This window comes from Muntiacus reevesi, chromosome 13, assembly GCF_963930625.1.
Source record: "Muntiacus reevesi chromosome 13, mMunRee1.1, whole genome shotgun sequence".
Lineage (NCBI taxonomy): Eukaryota > Metazoa > Chordata > Mammalia > Artiodactyla > Cervidae > Muntiacus > Muntiacus reevesi.
This window is the reverse complement of record NC_089261.1, coordinates 59235480-59246417: the sequence shown is the minus strand read 5'-3', so window position 1 is coordinate 59246417 and position 10938 is coordinate 59235480. Positions and strand designations below refer to the sequence as shown.

The following is a 10938-nucleotide window of genomic DNA, read 5'->3' as shown; positions in this document are numbered from 1 at the left end:
TGTGTGTGCTAGGTCAATTAAAGTTGGTTTCTCTCTTTCTGCCAATGGAGTTGATATCAAGTTACACAACATTATATCCAATTAGATAGATATATAAAGCTTTAAAAAAATTTTTTTTCAATTTTTTCTTTTCTCAATGAATTGTTTTGGCTTTTATTTCCAGTGCCGTTAGTTGCTCAGTCACGTCCACTGATGAGCACGGGGTCCACTCTGTGTGACCCCATGGACTGTAGCCCGCCAGGCTCCTCTGTCCGTGGGATTCTCCAGGCAAGAATACTGCAGCGCATTGCCATTTCCTTCTCCAGAGCATCTTCCCGACCCAGGGATCGAAGGCATCTCCTGCATTGCAGGTAAATTCTTTACCATCTGAGCTGCAGGGCTTGAAGAAAGAGTATTTTTAAGATAATACTGGATCACTTTTTTTTTTGGCCTTTAACCATGTTTTTAATTTATTTTTAAATTGAAGGATAATTGCTTTACAGAATGTTGTTGGTTTCTGCCAGACATCAACATGAATCAGCCATAGGTGTACATACGTCCCATCACTCTTGAACCAACCTCCCACCTCCCACTCCATCCCCCGCTTCTAGGTTGTCACAGAGCACCGGGTTTCTGCTCCCTGCCTCAAACAGCAAATTCCCCCACTGCCTATCTGCTTTACATATGGTAATATATATGTTTCCATTCTACTCTCTCAATTTGTCCCAGCCTTTCCTTCCCTCACTGTGTACAGACGCCTGTTCTCTATGTCTGACTCTCCATTGCTGCCCTGCAAATGGGTTCATCAGTACCATCGTTCCAGACTCCATATATATGCATTAATATGCAATTTTTGTTTTTCTGTCTCTGACTTAATTTACTCTGTATAATAGGCTCTCGGTTCATTCACCTCATCAGAACTGACTCAAATGTGTTCCTTTTGCAGAGTATAAATAAAACTTCGACTGATGCAGCAACAACCAGAAATGGATTGTTTGAGGGGAAATATATATATATATATATATATTTTTTTTTTTTTTCTGTTCTTATGTTCTGCCCACCCTTCCTGGAATCTGTATCTAATAGAACCAGGAAGGGGATAGATACTCACAGACACAGGAGATGGGCCACCAGAAGAGTAACTTTGACTGGGAGATAGGGCTGATTTTGTTGGATATTTCACCTTCAGGACAGCCCTTTTGAAGGGTCTCTTTCTTTTTCTTGGCCCATCTATAAAATTTCCCTTTGTCCTTGCTACCAGGGAAACAAGTCGGTAGAAAATAGCTGAAACTCTGGGTAGAGCCTGGGTCACAGGAGTGGGCAGTGGCTTCGAAAGATGGGAGGAAATGGTTTTAAAGGCCAAGGGATGGGGTTGTCTGGAATTGGGAGATTGGGCCTGAGATAAAAGAGGGTCAAGAAAAATAGACTCAGTAATGACCATGGAGGCTCTCTGTGGGGGAGAGGAGGGTTAGCTGCGTGCCTGTTGAAGGCAGCAGCGGTAAGTTAGCCACCCTAGGAAAACTCCCTCCAGGCCATTGGCCCTTTGGCATTTATCTATATTGGTGTGAATGGAATGACAGCTTTTCTGGAAGGAGCCGGCTGATTACATAGCCCACTTGAGCATGGGCACATGCTCAGAAGGGGGATGGACCACCTCACTCCTTAGGATGCCTGAAGAAGCATCACTACGAAGAAAGCTAGTGGAGGTGATGGAATTCCAGTCGAGCTATTTCAAATCCTAAAAGATGATGCTGTGAAAGTGCTGCATCTTAAGGTCAGTTTTCATTCCAGTCCCAAAGAAAGGCAATCCCAAAGAATGCTCAAACTACCATACAATTGTACTCATCTCACATGCTAGCAAAGTGATGCTCAAAATTCTCTAAGCCAGGCTTCAATAGTACGTGAACTGTGAAATTCCAGATGTTCAAGTTGGATTTAGAAAAGGGAGAGGAACCAGAGATCAAATGGTCAACATCCGCTGGATCATCGAAAAAGCAAGAGAGTTCTAGAAAAACATCTACTTCTGCTTTATTGACTATGCCAAAGCCTTTGACTGTGTAGACCACAACAAGCTGTCTAAAATTCTTAAAGAGATGGAAATACCAGACCACCTGACCTCCCTCTTGAGAAATCTGTATGCAGGTCAGGAAGTAAGAGTTAGAACTGGACATGGAACAACACACTGGTTCCAAATTGGGAAAGGAGTACAGGCAAGGCTGTATATTGTCACCCTGCTTATTTAACTTATACGCAGAGTACATCATGAGAAACGCTGGGCTCGAAGAAGCACAAGCTGGAATCAAGATTGCCGGGAGAAATATCAATAATCTCAGATATGCAGATGACACCACCCTTATGGCAGAAAATGAAGAAGAACTAAAGAGCCTCTTGATGAAAGTGAAAGAGGAGAGTGAAAAAGTTGGCTTAAAGCTCAACATTCAGAAAACTAAGATCATGGCGTCTGGTCCCATCACTTCATGGCAAATAGATGGGGAAACAGTGATAGGCTTTACTTTCTTGGGCTTCAAAATCACTGCAGATGGTGACTGCAGCCATGAAATTAAAAGACACTTGCTCCTTGGAAGAAAAGTTATGATCAACCTACACAGCATATTAAAAAGCAGAGACATTACTTTACCAACAAAGTTCCATCTAGCCAAAGCTATGGTTTTTCCAGTAGTCAAGTATGGATGTGAGAGTTGGATTATAAAGAAAGCTGTGTTCCAAAGAATTGATGCTTTTGAACTGTGGTGTTGGAGAAGACTCTTGAGAGTCCCTTGGGCTGCAAGGAGATCCAACCAGTCCATCCTAAAGGAAATCAGTCCTGAATATTCATTGGAAGGACAGATGGTGAAGCTGAAATTCCAACACTTTGGCCACCTGATGTGAAGAACTGACTCATTTGAAAAGACCCAGATGCTGGGAAAGATTGAAGGCAGAAGGAGAAGGGGATGACAGAGGATGAGATGACCGGATGGCATCACTGACTCGATGGACATGAGTTTGAGTAAACTCCAGGAGTTGGTGATGGACAGTGAGGACTGGCGTAATGCAGTCCATGGGATCGCAGGGAATCCGACACGACTGAGCGACTGAACTGAACTGAACTGGTGGAAAGATTCAATAATCTGTCTGTCGGAAGAAAAGGTGGCATCTTTCCCTGTGTTGGAGAGAGGTCTGACCTTATAAGAGGTGAAGGGCCTGTGTTTTACTGCCTTTCCTTTTAGCTGGAGCCTCAAGTTATCCTTTGCACCTCAGTTTCCTCAGCTGGGATTTGCATTGGATGTTCTCCATGTGCCTAGAAACCATCTATGGAGCCAGTGGCAGCTATGGAAATTTATTGGCAACTTAGAGTCTTTACATCTGTCTAACCTCCTTGTGACTGTTACCCATCATTTTATAAGACAGGCATCGTTTTATGTAAGTTTGGTGCAACTTGGGGTCATGAAATCGAACCAGAAATCTGTGTCTCTCTTTAATTCTTTGCTCCTTTTCATGTTCTCCCTACAGACCTCTAGCCAATTCTTGTGGCCATGCCTCACGTTCCTTACTCTGGAGAGCTGATTAGAAGTGGCCTCCTCTTCCATCCTTAGTGCTAGACAAGTGAACTTTACTGTGAATAAACCCCTCATCAGGGACCTGGCGATCAAATCTACCTCTTTAGCATCTCCAGGCTTCAAGTTATGTAAATACTAACTGTCACTCTAACAAAATTCAAACATTTATTCTAAATAGTCCTCTTATTCTAGCATAACTCCAACATGCTCTTTCTACCTTTTTTAACACTTAATTTTTTTTTTTCCAAATAGTCCTGTAGAGTCTTTAGCCAGAGAACGCCATTTTGGTCTGTGTTTGAGTCTTTTGGGATTCACTTTGACTCTATCGTAACTTAATTCATGTATGATGTATGTTTCATACATCATAGGGAGCCTGAGCTCATAGCCAACTATATGAATGAATTGATAAAAGAAATTAAAAAATAATATAGTTCATTTAAATACACTTAAACACCAAATTCGTTCGTTGCATGCTATGAACTACAGTGACTGGTTGAAATGTAGGTCAAATGCAGTATAGCTTAATTTCTTCTGTAAAAATGTGTTCATATTGAATGAATGTTTTTATTCCCTACCTATTGTCCTCTACCTTATAAGATTTTGCTAACTCACAAACTTTTTAGTTCTTGCTTTTTAAATAATTATTATAAAATTAAAAATTATAAAAGTTAATTTAAAAATTAAATTTTAGATTAAAATTTAAAATTAAAATGATAACTAGAAGCAGTTTCCTTCTGTTCTCTGAGGGTAAACTGTCTTTGTCGTGCATCAGATTAGGTCTTTTTTTTCTTTGCCACATTTTCATTTTATTTCACTCTTTTTTTTTTAACCATAAACTCTTTCTTTTCACTCTCTCTCTGAAAAGTTATATTGAAGTTTCTAAAGGTTTCAGACCCATACCGCATACATGTGTCTTGAGAAACAGATGCAATGAAGGAAGTTTGATATCTTTGTAATGATAATTTAATGACTGAACTACTTGATGTTAGAAAATTCCTCAAAGTAAAATAGTCCGAATGTGATTACAATGTGTGCCGTCATTAAGAATATCTGATAGGCATGGTATGAATCATATATTAAAATATGTTCTGACTTAAATTTAAGCATTAGCTTAAACAATTCTCTGTAGAATAAATAGTATCTTGACATAGATTTTTATTGTTATCTTTCATTCAATCTTGAAGAAGACCTTCAAACTCACTAGCCTGAGGCACTGCTGAGCGCAAGGTTTTTTTCATGCTCATGAAAGAAAGATAGGAGTTACTCTTGAGAAGTCAGAAATCCTACAGTAAAAACTCAGTGTGGGATTATGTTTCCTTTATCCAAATCACATCTTTGTAGACTCTTGGTTTATTTTTATCAATTTGTTTGACCCTTGAACCATAATCCAAGGTTGTCATGTGTTAGCATCACCACAGCTAAAGAGTGAGAGAGGGTATGGTTCAAGTATATTCCATTAAGTAATTTTATTTTGGAAGTAATCATTTCTAACTACTACGTTAAAATGGCAGTTTAACAAGTGTGACTAATGGCTGAAAGCCTAGAAGCAAAGAGATCACATAGAACCAGGAAGGAGTGAAGGGAGACTAACTGAGATGGCCCACCAAGGTTGAATCAATGGCTCAAGTATAAACAGGGGTGGAGGTGAGGGCGCGACGGGAAGGCCTGGCCAGGGACGAGCTGGCCACCAAGAGGACGGCAGTGGGACCAGCCAACCTTGGTTTCCCTTTGTCTACACATCACTCCCGTTCTTCAAATTCTAAGCAAATGCTAGGTGCACACGAAATAATTATTTTACAAATGTTGTTGCACATAGTGACAATAGCCTACTGATAGTGTATCTTCTGACAATGTAGCAATTTCTTCCCACCTGCCCACTTCCTCTAGCCCACCTCTGGTCTACCCTCCAACTGTCGAATGGATAGCTTGAACCCTAGAGCTTCCTTCACTTTTCATTTATTCCTGCTTAACATGCTCTTTCTCCCCGACCAGCTTGCCCTTCACCCATCTTTCTCAGAACCACCTGACATAGGTCCTTTGGACCGAGTTTCTCAGGGATACCCATGCTCCACCATCCCCCAGCTCTTCTTGGCATTGGTCCTCAGTTCAGCCTGGGAGCTGGAGTCTGGGTGTTCGGGGACATCTTGCCTCAGTTGTATGATTTCCCATGGGCTTCATTTTGCCCTAAGTAGTTGAGCAAAAGTCTGTGCTGACCCAGAAAAAAAGCACAAGGGCAAAGAGCTCTGTGCATGGAGCCCTCTGCACACACACACAGCTGGGCTTCACTTGCACCTCCTGGAGCCCGGAACTTTTCAGTGCTCGCAGGAGGCGTCAGAAAAAAGACACCCTGAGTTTAACTGGCCTGACACACTTCTCCAGGGAAAACTTGTGAACCTGAGCTGAAGGGCTGGTGTACACTTGTTTACTGTGTAAGCAAGAAAAGGTGTGTAAGTAAGTAATGTGTGATGTGTATGTAAGAATGCTTGATGTACAGTGGAAACTTGTACAGAATAAACAATAGCTTTAAAATTAAAAATTTTAATTAGCTTTAAAATTTTTAAAAATGATGTTTACAAAGCAAGATTCTCTATTTAGTGTCAGAAGCAAGTTTATATACTTACTTAACTTTTTTCCTTATTACATATCAGGTTAACACTTCCCTCCTTCGATGGTTTTCATCCCATTTCTGGTTTTAACTACAGTCAGTGTTTTAATTACTTCCAAACATATGTCACTCATACTGAGTTCCAGTCCTGTTTATTCAGCAACTTCCTTGAACTCTTACCCCTGCACATCTCACTGACATCTCAAATTTAACATGTCGCTATAGCACCCTGGACTTGCCCTCTTTCTGTTGTGAGACACCCAACTTTACCTCCATTTCAGTAAAGAAATCACCATATTTCATGTTGCTGAGTCCAAAGATCTAGGATATGTTAGACTGCATTCAAGTGTTTCCTGACTCTTCTCTCTCTCTTTTTACAATACTCTGTTTCCACAATCCTCATCCCAGCCACTTCTTTCTCTCTCTGAGAGAGAAGCAGCTGCCTTCTGAGAAGTCTTCCCGTTCACCCTGGTCACCCTATATCCTACCCTTGATAAGTAACCAGGAAACTTTTAACCATGTCACTCCCTCACTCTTGAATATCCATGATGACTTTTTAATATACTCATAGTAAAATCTAATTTTCTTACCATGGCCTAAGGTTCTATGGAGTCACCCTTCTACTCCATCTCAAATGTACTCCTATCCCTGTTGTCACTACCCCAACCAAATGTATATTCTGACTGTTGAGCCATGAATTTGACTTCTATGTTCAGTATCAAAGCGCTAAAAATTAAACAAGTTAGAACAACATATCTCTTATCTCCTAGTTTCTGTGGGTCATAAGTTCAGGCATGGTTTACCTGGATCCTCTGCTTAGGGTCTCCTCAGCTGCAATCAAGGGATTGGCTAGGGCTGTGTTTTTATCTGGAGGCCCAGCTAAGGAAGCATCTGTTTCCCCACTGGTGTGGTTTTTGCAAGTGTTCACTTCCTTGTGGCTGTGGTTTTCCCAGAGCCAACAGCAGAAAAAATCTAGGGTGAGTCTGATAGCAAGATAGAGTCCTATATCACATAAAATAATCATGGAAATGATAGCTCATCATTTTATTGGTTAGAAGTACATCACAGATATTACCTACACATATGGGGAGAGGACTATCCGAAGATATAAACACCAGAAACAGTCAATTAAAGGCAGCCCCTGAGTTGTCGTATGCCACAGGCCACCATACTGACGCTGCTTTCACCTCTGGAACTTGGCTCGTTCTAGTCCATCTGCCCATGATGCTCTTTCCCCAGATCTGTGCCTGACTTCTCCACCCTGTCGTTCACTCAGGGTTCAGCTCAAATGACATTTTCACATGGAGGCCTTGTCTAAGGGTTCATCCCCCAGTACCCATATACATACACACACATTTATATCACCTTGTTTTATCTTATTCATAACCCTAAAATCATTTTGTTTACTTATCTACTATCTGTCTCCCATTCCCCTCACTTGAATGTAACATCCAAAAATCTTGTCTTGTTTCACACTGTATTTTCAGCATTTAGAAATGGTATGAACTAACATAAATAATGTTGTTGGGTAAATTTAAAATAACATTGAATAAATAGCTGATAGTTCGTAAGTTTACTTGGGATAAAGAACTGATAGAATTATAAGATTCCTCATCTGAAAAAAAAAAACTTTTAATGGGTAAGTTTATCAAAACCCTGTTCTAAAAATTAATCTGCTAATGTGAGTGACAAAGTGTAAAATGCAATACTTGGACTTCCAAAGTCTGAGTTTTAAAAAATATTTATTTTATGTATTTATTTGGCAGCATTGGGTCTTAGCTGTGTCATGCAGGACCTTCCCTGCAGTGCAGGAACTCTCTAGTTGTGATATGAAGACTTGGTATGTGTGGCCCACAGACTTTTGTTGCTCCACAGCATCTAGGATCTTAGTTCCCCACCAGGGTCAAACCTGGGTCAAACCTGGGTCCCCTGCATTGGAAGGAGGATTCTTATCCACTGGACCACGAGGGAAATCCCCAAAGTCTGAGTTAAAGTTTATAATTACTTATTTTTCAGTCACTCAGACATGTCTGACTCTTTGTGACCCCATGGACTGTAGCCCTCCAGGCTCCTCTGTCCTTGGGATTCTCCAGGTATGAATACAAGAGTGGGTAGCCTTTCTCTTCTCTAGAGGATCTTCCTGACTCAGGGGTCAAACCCGGGTCTCCCACATTTCAGGCAGATTCTTTACCATCTAAGCTAACAGGGAAGCCCCTCTATTTAAAAGACTTATGAAGAAAAAATGATATGATTTATAAAACTTTTATCTCTGCAGTGATAATTCTATTTCTAAATGTATTATACTTATTTATATGAAGGCTAGTCTCTTCAAGTGTATATGGCAGTGTGTCATTTTTGTGGATTTTGCAAACTCTAATCACAGAATTTCATCTTAATTTAGATAACTCTTAAGCCTTTCCAAGTTGGAAGAATAGAAAAATTGAACGACTGTGATACTAGCATAACAGAGATGGTGAGGTAGGCTGCTCTGTAGAGTTTCACAGGAAGACAGTCTTTGGTGGAAACATCGACTCAATGTCTCATTTATAGCCCTACAGATTCCAAAAAGGAAAATATTTACCAGTTCACCAAGAAATAATCCGGAAGCAGAAGCTGTTTTATATTAACCAAACATTTTAAGAGCTAGTTTATACACCACCTTGCCAATTAATGTTCAAATCTGTATTTAACTGGGCAACAAATCCTGTCTTCTTACTTAAGTGGTAACTTTCCATTTCACAGTAGAAAGCAACTTGAGAGTCAGAAGAGAGAAAGGTGTCAGATGTCCATACAAGATACGCCTGCCAGACTTTGGCCACCTTTAGGACCGCATTGCTCCAGGGAGATCTCTGGCCAGATGATTGGAATTTGCTGTTGGAGTCAACCCCTCTCCCTGGAAACATGACAAATTCTTCCTCATCCACTGCCTTCCATTTTTAATCAGTCCTGATATTATATCTTCCAGGCAAATTCCCTGGTGGCTCAGTCGGTAGAGAGAGTTTTCCTGCAATGCAGGAGAGCTGTGTTCGATCCCTGGGTCAGGAAGATCCCCTAGAGAAGGAAATGACAACTCACTTCAGTATTCTTGTCTGGAGAATTCCGTGGTCAGAGGAGCCGGGTGGGCTACAGTCCATGAGGTCACAAAAAGTCAGACACAACTGATTGACTAACCCTGGCTAGGAAACTTATATCTCAGTGGAATCAATTACAGGCATGATTTTCCAAGAATACTGCTAGGTTTTGACAACCATAAGTCCTCAGTCTCAGAGGCAACATGTTTATAAGCCATTTTGTATCATGGGCTACTTTTACAGAGGCTTCATCTGCCCACGAGAGTCGATTTTCACAGCTCTCAGTTTCACTTGATACCCAGTTCTTCTCACATTTCTCACATGCTCTTGATACAACCTCCTTGGTCCCTGTAACTTCCTATGAACTGACTGTATACATTGTTCTTTACTTTATTAAATAATTATCTGCTTTGATCATTTTGGTGGCGCTAACAGAGAAAAGCTGAAAAATATTTTCACCACGAATTTCATCAATGTTTTAGAAGAATAAGCTACTGGAAAAACATCTGAAATTTTCTATCACAACTTTCAGCTTTCTATCTCTGGAACAGAAGGTGATGAAGAGAAAAATGAAAACACTGAAATATGTAATTTGGGTGTCAAATTTATGGAAAATATTTTACCCTTCTTTCAATGTGTCATTGCAGCAGTGAAATATGACATCGATGTGCTCTTCTGGAATTTACGTATAGAATGACTTATCTACAGAGGAAGCTTACAATGGTAGTTTATTTGATCTTCAACAGCACTGCTTTCTCCATCTCATCTTTCAATCTGAACATTTTTCAAGAAGAGAGGTGGTTTGGAATGGAAACAAAATGTATCTCTTGTAGCATCATTTCTCTCTAAGAACTCTCTAAGAACTCTAATTCAGCACATCTTGGAATTCTAAATTTTTACAAATGGGACACTAGGTATAAAATCAAGCAGTACCATTCCCTATTCTATCTCTTGGTTGTTGTTGGCAGGTATACTGGCTCTGGGGGAGAAACACCATCTGTCAATTCTTGGGTGGAGTACGTAGTGTATTCTATAGCACAGCGCCCCAAACTTAGAAAGTAGTATATGCCCGCTGTTCAAGCCTTCATTTGTTTCCTTTTACAAGCTCAAGTCTTTGTGGTTAACAGGTTATGTGTAAAAGCAGCTTATCCGTGTGTATCAAGCCCCCTGACTTATTCCTTAGAAGCTTTTGGTACTGTGGCAATAAATAAGTGGCCATAAATAAGGTATTTATGATGCATAGGTGATGCTGCTTTTAGAAACATAGCCAATAAGGAATGCAAACCTATACAGAATATGCATCTATTCTAATTAAGACAAAATACTGCCTCCTGTTTGATGAAGGGGATATAATATGACCAAATTGCTACCAGGTGGTAGATTGGCCCTTCCACGGTAAGGGATCCTGAACACGGGGTTGCCACATAGCCTGTTAGCAGTAGGAAAGACCCGGCCATCCTTGGGGAGAGTAAATCCTTGCTACTGTGCTTATCCACGGGCAACCTCTATTCCTATGAATATGATCACATTGTTCATAAGTTGTTTAGTAAGCTCAGGAATAAGTTTACCTCTACTGAGCAGGAAAGTATATCTGCCTTGTTATTAAGAGCCTCTTCTGTCCATTCTGGGTCCATTCTAAGTAGTCAGTCCAGGTAATTCTCCCCAGACCCCTTGCTTCTTCCATGTCTCTGATCATTCAGAAAAGCAACTAGAAAATGTCCGCATA

General features: G+C 40.5%; 1 protein-coding gene across 1 annotated transcript in view; it reads left to right on the top strand.

Moving 5' to 3' along the window:
- The first annotated feature begins 287 nt into the window (after positions 1-287).
- TTC29 (tetratricopeptide repeat domain 29) overlaps positions 288-10938 on the top strand; it is a 272924-nt gene continuing 262273 nt past the window's right edge. Inside the window, exon 1 of the mRNA XM_065904587.1 lies at positions 288-350. The gene's annotated coding sequence lies outside the window, so the exon portion shown is untranslated. The remainder of the gene's footprint in view (positions 351-10938) is intronic.